Raw genomic sequence first — 10772 nt, 5'->3', positions numbered from 1 at the left:
TGTCTCCGAGGCTCAATTTTCCCATCCATAAAATGGAACTAATATAACGCACCTGGCGGGGTTATGGTAAGGATTAAATTTAAATAAAGTAAAATGAACAGTATAAAAGCAGACATAAAATGCATGGTACAGGGTAGGGTTCCAGCTCTTACCATTTGTGTTTTAAACAACTTTGCATTTACTAATGAGGAAACCAACACATAAAAGTTTGGTAACTTGCCCAAGTTTATTCAGCTAGTAAGTGGCCGAGCTAGGATTTGAACTCAGCTCTCACTTGAAAGCTTGTACTCTTTCCGCTCTACTGTGCTGCCAGTGTGCTTTTTTGTCTCCAGTTAGTGGGTCCTTGAGTGAGAGAACATTTAATACTTCCCCACAGTGCCTGGGGAAGTATACATATAATAGTCGACACAAGTCTGTTAAGTGAGCAACATACTTAGACAAGGGGAGAAGACAGAATAGCAAAGTTTTGTTTTTGTTTCTACTCTTTTTCTGTCTACAAGTAATGTACTAAGGGTACCAGGAAACACAGCACACCTGTTGACTAACGATGAAAGGATACGGCCCTTCACTATATGAAAGCTTATGAATCCACTGTGATCTGCAAAGAATCCCTTTGCCTTTTGACCCCTTTTCAACTGGAAAGCAAGGTTCTCTTCCCATTTCCCATCCTCTGCCTCAACAGAAGGGACCACTGATTTCCCGCAGCCTACAGAGAAAAAGACCGGGGGAGTCAAGGCAGGGCTGACCCTGAGTGTGGATGACTCAACACTGCCTGCTTGGTGGGAATGGAGAGGGCACTCAAGACCCCATTGCTCCTTCTACTGCCTCTCTCTCTCACACACCCAAACATTCTCTTGGAGTTAAAAACGAATACATATTCCAGAAAGTCCCTGGGCAAAATGAAAGTGAGTTACCAAGAAAGGCCGTAATGAAGGTATTAGAATCCATTAACAGAAAATTCTTTTTTTTTTTTTTTTAGACTATCTAGCTGCCTAGTCTACAGCCCTGAGGAAAAAAGCATCATGAATGATAAGGAAACATCCTGCTGGGGAATAAGGTTTTACCGAGACCGAGTTGAGGAGACGTATATGGGGAAATTGGATCAGCCGAGACAAGCTGTCAGTGGCCAGGCAAACAGCGATGTGCTGGTCAGCGGCTCAAGCAAGAGAGGGCGAGCCTTGGTTTATACGCTTGGCAGATTTCTCTGAGGTAAATGCTTCCACCACGGCTGATTTCAAGCTACCAATGACAAGATTCCTGAATATTAACAACTGGCCTTCAGGACTGTTATAAGCTCAAGCACATCCTGACCAGTCATTTTGAAAGGATGAGGTAACTTCCTGCCAATTGGTTACCATATGAGCAATAATGTGCCTTTTGAAAGTAGGTTTGTGTTTATCCCTTTAAAGTGTAGTGTGCTCTACACCCCACCCTACCACTATAATAGCAGTGCTCACTGAGGGGTAAATAGAGTTAAGATGGGGTGTCGCCACAAATCAGTGCATGTCAAAACTGGTGAAATCGGAATCAAGTCCGTAGTTTGTATTGTTCCAAAGTCAATTTCCTGGCTTTGCCATTGTACTATAGTCATAAGTTGTTGCCATAGGGAGAAGCTACATGGGACTCCTATTTTCCTAACTTTGTGTTTACAATTATTTTAAAATAAAAAGTTAGGGGGAAAACCCTCACAAAATATAGGAAAATATAAAGGTGACAGTAAAATTTCCCCCGAAATTATACCATACAGAATTAATCCTCAGTATCGTTAGGTGACCTTCATCTTAGACATTTTTCTTTGTAAATATTCAGGTGGAAGGAGAGGGGTTAAGGCTACTTTTAGGGAAATGGAGTTCTATGGTAGATCCTATTTTTAAATACAAAATAATTTAACTGTATTTGAATGTAACAAAAGAACCTGATATTAAATTGTAAGAATCAGTGAATTTCAAATACGTTTGCTGTGACCATGCGTGCATGCACGCACACGCACACACACACACACACACACACACACACACACACACACACAATGGAGTGTCAGGTTTCTTAAGTGACCAGACAAAAGCCTGTGGGACCATTTCTTTGGCCCTAAAATTAAGGCTCTGAAAATTATAAGTTGAGTTCATCTATTTCCTGTTACCAAAGATCATACCACTAAGAAAGAAAGCCTTGAGAGAGCCAGCCCACTAAGGTTTCAGAAAAGAATGCAAAAACAATGAGCATTAACCTTTCAAAACATCTTACAGCCTTGAACCACAACTGTGCCTTCTGAATTTGACTCCCTGCTTTGTTTCATAGCTAAAGCTTTTGACCTTACTGTCCTCTTTTATATCTCTTTAGGCCACTGATACAGTAGTACAATATTAATGAAAAATAACAAAAAAATTTAATATTGATATTTTGTCAAAGAGTTCACTGGTTGTGTACTTCAATGAAATAATAAAAGCCATCTTACAGATACAGCAAACTTTACAGTTTTTAAAGCTCTGCACAGTTTTTACCTCCTTTGAATGTCATAGCAACTCTGTGCAACAGTCCAGGCTGGTATTTTATCCCCATTTTACAAGTGGTGACAGTGAGGCTCACAGCAGGTGAGCAACTTGCCTACAGTCATAGGGAGTAGGTAGAAGGGGCCATGGGGTTTTACAGATTCCTGGACTTTTTCCCTTTCTATCACATGTTAATAGAAGCTTAGTATCATGTTAGGACCCTTAAAACCCCCAAATAGTAAATGTAATTTAATACAGCTTGTAATACACTCAGGAAATTAAAGCATACAAGAAAATTGAAATCTTCTCTACTCCCCTAAAGAAAAATATGTCAAACCTACTAAGAGGTTAGTAGGATTTTTTAAAATCATATTAGCGGATTATCCCATCTTACAAAGCAGGATCCAAGGGAATAGAACACAGGACAGATAAGGTTTTATTGTGGATAGAGAAAATAATAAGGGATAATATTTTTAATATGCCATGGCAGTGCTACATATTTATCTGTATTACCTCGTGCTCAAACAATCCACTGACGTAGACATAATTGTTATCCCAAATTTGCAAAAGAAGAAACTGAAGTTTGAAGAGATCAACAGGTAGGAAGCAACAAAGGATCTGGAATTGGATCCCATGTTTATCTGATGCAAAATCTTGCATTTTTAGCCAGAGTGAGGCCATAATATACTGTGGAGACTAGAGGGAGGCCAAACAATCAAAACCCAAGACTAATTAAAGGTACAGCTGAAAAAACTGAAAAAGTAAAGTTGATCTTTGGGATTGTCATGTATTCTTGGCCCCCTTCTCCCCATAGTTATCCAAAGCCACTGGGTATTTCCTCTCATCCAGATCTAAAGTTACTCTCTAAAAAGTATCTGGATCTCATTTAACATAAGGGACAAGTGACTCTTCACAGTTTTAAAATCCTTGCTCCTGAAGCTTTAGATCAAGCATTAGTTAATCCTGTGGAAGCTAAATTGCTTAGTTCTCAGGAACTGGAGTTTGAGGATAGAAAAAAAAAAATTCTCAAAAGTGTGACATGTAGTCAGTTGATTAGTTGATTCTGATTAAAATGTCAAGACAGGGAATTCCCTGGTGGTCCAGTGGTTAGGACTCTGTGCTTTCAGTGCCAAGGGCCCTGATTTGATCCCTGGTCAGGGAACTAAGATCCCACAAGCAGCAGGGCCAAAAAAAAAAAATGAAAGAAAGAAAAAGAATGCCAAGACAATCAAATGGAGGAGAAATAGTCTTTTTAACAAATTGTGCTGGGACAACTGGTCTCTACATGTAAAAGAATGAATTTGGATTCCTACCTCACACCATATACAAAGATTAACTCAAAATGTATCATAGTCCTAAATGTAAGAGCTAAAAGTATAAAACTCTTAAAAGAAAGGCGTAAATCTTCATGCTCTTGGATTAGGCAATGTTTTCTTAGATATGACACCAAAAGCATAAGCAACAAAAGAAAAAGTAGTGAAACTGGACATGATCAAAATTAAAAACTTTTGTGCTTCAAAAAACAGTCTCAAGTAAAAAGATGACCCACAGAGTAAGAGAAAATTCAGAAAATCTTATATCTGATAAGGGACGTGTGTCTAAAATATATAAACACATCTTCAAACTCAGTAGTAAAAAGCAAATAGCCAATTAAAAAGTGGCCAAAGTATCAAAATAGTTCACTCAAGGAAATATACAAATGGCTAATAAAGACATGAAAAAATGCTTACCATCATTAGACTTCAGGGAAATGCAAATCACAATGAGATATCACAGTAGGATGACACTAATCAAAAAGAAATATAATGATCACTTTAGGCAAGGAAGAAATTGTAACCCTTATAAACTGCTGGTGGGAATTAAAGTGGTGCAGCCATTTTGGAAAACAGGTTGCAGTTGCTCGAATGGTTAAATATACAGTTACCACATGATCTAGAGATTCTACCCCTTGGTGTATACCCAAGAGAACTGATAACATGTCCACCAAAAACTTGTGCGTAAATGTTCATAGCAGCATTATTAATAATGGCCCAAAAGTCGAACAACCCAAATATCCATCAACTGATAAATTAATAAAGAAAACGTAGCATAACCATACATTGGAGCATGATTTGGCAATAATGATGTACTAATATATGCTACAACATGGATGGACCTTGAAAACATTGTGCTAAGTGAAAGATGCCAGTCACAAAGGACCACATATTATATGATTCCATTTATATAAAAAGTCCAGAATAGGCAAATCTATTGAGATGGTAAATAGATTAGTAGTGTCCTAGCACTGGGGGGAGGTGGAAGGTTTGAAGGTAATGGCTAAGGGATAAGGAGTCTCTTTGGGGGGTGAAAAAAATATTCTAAAATTGTTGTGGGGATGGATACAGTACTCTGTGAATAAATTAACAGCCATTGAATTGTACACTTTAAAAGTGTGAATTATATGGTATGTGAATTATATTCCAATAAGGCTGTTTAAATATAGCAATGCAACTGATGGGACTACAAATCAAGACTATGGTAAGATGTCACTGCAAACCTATTAAAACAGATATAATAAAAAATAGTGACAATACCAAATAGTGGCAAGGTTGTGGAGAAACTGGATCTCTCAGCTATTGCTGGTAGGAATGTAGAGTAGTAGAGTCACTTGGAAAATAATTTGCCACTTTCTTAAAAGAAATCTATACATTCACATACCATACAACCTAGCAACCACACTCCTGGGCGTTTACTCCAGAGCAACGAAAACTTATATCCAAATGAATTCCATACATTATTGTTCATAGCCGTTTTGTTTGTAACTTCAAAAAACTGAAATAACCAAAATGTCCATTCAAAAGGACAATTTGCTTAAAAAATTTACGGTACAACCATACCATAGAATGCTACTCAGCAATAAAAGGTAATGAACTATTGATACATGCAACTTGGGTGGATCTCAAGTTCATTACATTGACTGAGAAGAACCAATCTTATGAGGTCCCCTATGTGATTCCGTTTATACAACATTCTCATAATGTCAAAATTATAGAGATGGAGAACAAATTACTGGGTTGCCGGGGGTTAGGGATGGTGGAGGCAAGGGAATGGGTGTGGCTGTAAAGAGGTAGCATGGGGAAGACCTTTGTGGTGATATAATAGTTCTTCATCTTGAGTCAGGGAGTGGTTACACAAACCTGTAAATGTAACAAAATGACATAGACCTATGCATACCTTGTACCAATATTAGTTTCCTGGTTTTGATATAGCACTGTTGTTAGGTAAGATATAATCACTGGAGAAAACTGGGGAAAGTGTACACAGGAACCTCTCTATACTATCTTTGCCACTCCCTGTAGATCTATAATTATTTCAAAATAAGTTAAATGCATGTATGTATGTTCCTATCTACCTATCTATCGCAGTATAAATACACTGCCATAAATATATATATTTATCTATGACAATTCAGTTGGCAGACACTCAGTAACTATTAACTAAGCTATTTCTTGAGGAGATATGTATAAATGTATAGGAAATGCAAGAAAATTTATTAACGTTAAGCACACTTCTCCTCAATCCTCTCAGACGACGCCCAAGATAAAAACCAAGAGAAATGAGTCATCCTCTGGAGAAGGATGTGCCTTATCTACACTGAAAATGTGTGCAAATAAATGATAAATAAACATGCCACACTCCCTAAATTTTTCCCGTTCTAAATATACATTATAATAGTGGATTTTAGTTTCTCAAGCTGTCTAAGTCATGGCTGTGATCCCCCAGTCTGGAGGAAATGCTGTGCTTGCAAGAGCTATGAGTTCATTTCCTTCCAGAGCAAGTTCCCCCCTTTCAGGTTCTTGCACATGTGAAATTCCCTCGTCTTTCACTCCATGGGGCAGCTGGTTCCCAGCCTTGGAGTAAATTCAAACATTGTGGTTCAGAACATGCCAGCAGCTGCCAGAAGGATCCTAATCTTTCAGTTCCTGGGCCATTGGGGAAAGGGTTTTTGGCCAAGGTAATCAGAGACTGACTCCACTTAATACAAACCAGACAGCCAGGGTGGAGGGCTTCCCCTCGGGAGCCTGGCTCAGCTTCTCATCCATACAGACTCCTTTTGCAAGGTCTCAGCTGCATGAACCTCATCCCTCACTGATCATGTCCCTCCCCAGCAGGAGTGGAACAAAGCTCTGTGAACTCGGTGGCCACACACAAACTTGTACTCCATCTCTTAGGCTGCCGGGGCCCACCAGGCCAGGATGGACTCAACAAGGATGCCCTCACCACACTGGAACCCACCTCCAATGATCTTTGTATCTCTAATTACAATTCCTCAAGCCTGCAACCCAACTCCCAAACTTCCTGCTGTACTTCACGTTGTTATATATATTTTCTTACCTCCTACAAAGTGTCATACCACCCACATCAAAGTCCAATTACTATGGTTAACATTATTATTGACAGTCACCATTTCAAAAAAGCTTATTATGTTCTAGGATTTTATATACAGTATTTAATTTAGTCATGACAACAACCATCAATGTTAGACAATTACTTTCGTAATTTTCCAAACAAACTAAAAACGATATCAGCAACAACTGAGGTCTGCATATTTCCAAGTCCTTGCTTATAATGTTGCCACCATAGGTCTGCCTGTGATACAGAAGGACCTGTTTTTCCATGGCCCATGCTGTGACCTTCGGAATGTGAGACACCTGAGCTTGAACCCTGTTAGATGACTCTTGATCAGTGGCCCTTGTACAGCACATAGGCGTCTGAGCCCATTTCCTCATCTGTGAAAATTGAAGATGAAAATAATGCCTGCCTCACTGAACTGTTGAATGAATTAAATGCGATAATAATGTATGTAAACTACTCAGCCTGATACCTGACAAAAAATGGACCCCAGTGAATGTCTCTCAAGTGAATTAGGAAATGAGCCTATAGCAATTAACATGAATAGGGGAGAAAAGAGACAGAAAATGCCAATGACTCACAGGACTCAAAGTCATATTTGGCTTTGTGACACTGGCCAGACACATATGGATAAGGGAGTCCCATGGCTCTCTCCCAATTCTATTGCCTGTTGCTGACTGTAGAAGTTCAGTGTTAATCAGGCCACACCATGCTCTTGGGAGCAATTCACTTTGGTTCTATAGGCACTAATGACATCTCTAAGGCAGCTGTTCAAAAACACTTTTTTAAAAAAATTTTATTTTATTTATTTATTTTTGGCTGCATTGGGTCTTCATTGCTGCACGCGGGCTTTCTCTAGTTGTGGCGAGCAGGGGCTACTCTTCATTGTGGTACGCGGGCTTCTCATTGCAGTGGCTTCTCTTGCTGTGGAGCATGGGCTCTAGGTGCGCGGGCTTCAGTAGTTGTGGCATGTGGGCTCAGTAGTTGTGGCTCGTGGGCTCTAGAGCACAGGCTCAGTAGTTGTGGCACACAGGCTTAGTTGCTCTGCAGCACGTGGGATCTTCCCGGACCAGGGCTTGAACCCATGTCCCCTGCATTGGCAGGCAGATTCTTTTTTTTTTTTTTTTAATCATCAAAATAACCGATCAGGGTTTATTAGAAAACACACCAGATAAGGCAGGGTTCTTCAATGCAACCACGGGAGGAGTCACAATAATTTAAAAAGAAACCCTTCTATGCTAAACTGACAACACTGCCACCCGCCTGAGTGAAGACAGAGCTCAACCTGGGGGCAAGCATCCTACCCACAGGCTGGACCGGGACCGGGCCCACCCAGAGTCTCCTTGAAGAAGACCTCGGCCATCTCACTTCTTGTTCTTGTCCTGCTGGTCAGCCAGGCTTTTGGCTGAGGACTTGGCATCGTAGCAGAGCTCACTGATCTTCTTGATGTGCTCCTTCTCAGTGCCGTCCTTCCCGTTGATCTTGGCCAGCAGGTTGGCCGGGGTCAGCAGCTGCACCGTGTACCTCAGAGTGGTCTTGGTACCAATCTCCCCCAGGTGGTTCAGCGCCTTCTCACTGATGTTGATTCCCTCTGTCTGAGCTCAGATTTTAATGATCTGTTTCAACTCCTGCAGGGTGTACAGCATGGTCTGGATGATCATCACTCGGTCCAGAAGGCCGAGAGGGACGCCGTGAGGAGAGGTGATGTCCTCCGTGCCCCTGATGACACGGTTGCCTCGGTTGGACGCAAAGATGACAGTGGGGGCGATGGAAGACTCCAGCGCCTGGTGCAGGTAGGTGAAGCACTCGATGTCCAGCATGTGGACCTCATCAACGAACAGAACCCCCAGAACCAGCTCTGCCACGCCCTGGTGGATGTACTTGTTCACCACCTTGTTAATCTCCCCTCAGAGTTTGTCTGTGATCTCCATCTTCTTTGGCTTCATGAGCTGGCCCATCAGGGACAGGATGTTGTGTCCCCACTGGGGCCATGCGTTGGCCACATCCAAGTCATGCAAGGTCACGTCTTGGATGATTTCCTTCTTGTTGTGCACATCTCCCTTGGGCAAGGGGACGTACTCTTCAGCTTCAAGGTCGAATTCTGTGGCGTAGGTATCACACCTGCCCTGCCTCTTCACGGCCCCACTGTTGGCTTCGATGTAAATCACATCTCCAGCTTTTACTCGCTCTTTCTGCAAACTTTCAAAAACGCTGGGGTCCAGTTTCAACTGCTTGGTCCGCTTGGCTGTCTTGAGCCCTATGCTTATGTGGCTGATGGTCTTGCCCTAGCCCTCCATGGGGTTCTCCGTCTCACATGGGGTGAGCTCTGTGACCTCGCCTTCATATACCTCCTTGGTCTCCTTTAGCCGCAGCCCAATAGCCCTGTGGAAGTTCTCCATCAGCACTTCTGTCTCCTTGATCTCCATGGAGTAAACTTCACTCCCCACCATCCGGCAGTAAGGGACCTTACTACCCAGTTCCTGAGCAATAGCCAGAGCTAGACCTCTCTTGCCAGTTCCAGGAGGCCCTGCCAACAAGACAGCACTTCCAGCCATTTTCTTGCTTTTGATTAATTCCACTATCACACTACGTGCCTTGCGCGCGTTCTCCTGGCCCGCGAGCTCTGAGGCCACCGCCTTGGCCAGGCCTCTCTCGACCAGCTCCAGCCCCTTCACGTGGCTGTGAGAGGTGAGGCGCTGTGTCTTGGTGGTGCTGTTCACCTTCTCGATCTTCATCCTGCGCACCTGGAGCCCGAGCGCCCGCTGAGCCCTGGCAGCCCACAGGTGGATTCTTAACCACTGCGCCACCAGGAAAGCCCCCAAAACACTCTTTTTTGAAACTGAAGTATATAATGATTTATAATGTGTTAGTTTCTGGTATACAGCAAAGTGATTCGTTTTATATATATATATAAACCAAATATATATATATATATATATATATTCTTTTTCATATTCTTTTCTGTTATAGTTATCACAGGATACTGAATATAGTTCCCTGTGCTATAGAGTAGGACCTTGTTGTTTATCCATTCTATGTTAAAATAATTTTCATCTGCTAATCCCAAACTGCAATCCCTCCCTCCCCCACCCCCCTTGGCAACAACAAGTCTGTTCTCTATGTCTGTGAGACTGTTTCATAGATAAGTTCATTTGTGTCATATTTTAGATTCCAGATATAAGTGATATCATACGGTATTTGTCTTTCTGTTTCTGATTTACTTCACTTAGTATGATAATCTTTAGGTACATCCATGTTGCTACAAATGGCATTATTTCATTCTTTCTTATGGATGAGTAGTATTCCATTGTATATGTACCACACCTTCTTTATCCATTCATCTGTCGATGGACATTTAGGTGTTCTCAAGTCTTGGCTATTGTGAATAGTGCTACTATGAACATAGGGGGTTTATGTATCTTTTTAAATTATAGTTTTGTCCAGATATATGCCCAGCAGTGGGATTACTGGATCATATGGCAACTCTATTCTTAGTTTTCTGAGGAACCTCCATACTGTTCTCCATAGTGGCTGCACCAACTTATATTCCCACCAACAGTATAGGAGTGGTCTTTTTTCTCCACAGTCTTTCCAACATTTGCTATTTGTAGACTTTTTAATGCTGGACATTCTGACCAGTGTGAGGTGACACCTCACTGTAGTTTTTTTTTTTCTCACTGTAGTTTTGATTTGCATTTCTCTAATGATTAGTGATGTTGAGCATCTCTTCTTGTGACTTTTGGCCTTCTCTATGTCTTCTTTGGAGAAACATCTATTTAGGTCTTCTGCCCATGTTTTGATTGGGTTGTTTGTTTTTTTGCTGTTGAGTTGTAAGAGCTGTTTGTATATGTTGGAATTAAGCCTTTGTCGGTCACATCATTTGCAAATATT

The 10772-nt window shown here is 41.3% G+C and overlaps 1 pseudogene; it reads right to left on the bottom strand.

Moving 5' to 3' along the window:
• Positions 1-7855: 7855 nt before the first annotated feature.
• Positions 7856-9738, bottom strand: LOC111183173 (ruvB-like 1; annotated as a pseudogene).
• Between the last annotated feature and the right edge of the window lie 1034 nt (positions 9739-10772).

This window comes from Delphinapterus leucas, chromosome 3 (assembly GCF_059928025.1).
Source record: "Delphinapterus leucas isolate spDelLeu-1000000601 "Yukka" chromosome 3, BTC_Dleu_Yukka2, whole genome shotgun sequence".
In the NCBI taxonomy this organism is placed as follows: Eukaryota; Metazoa; Chordata; class Mammalia; order Artiodactyla; family Monodontidae; genus Delphinapterus; species Delphinapterus leucas.
Note: the sequence above shows the minus strand (reverse complement) of the source record. Positions and strands in the feature narration are given on the sequence as shown.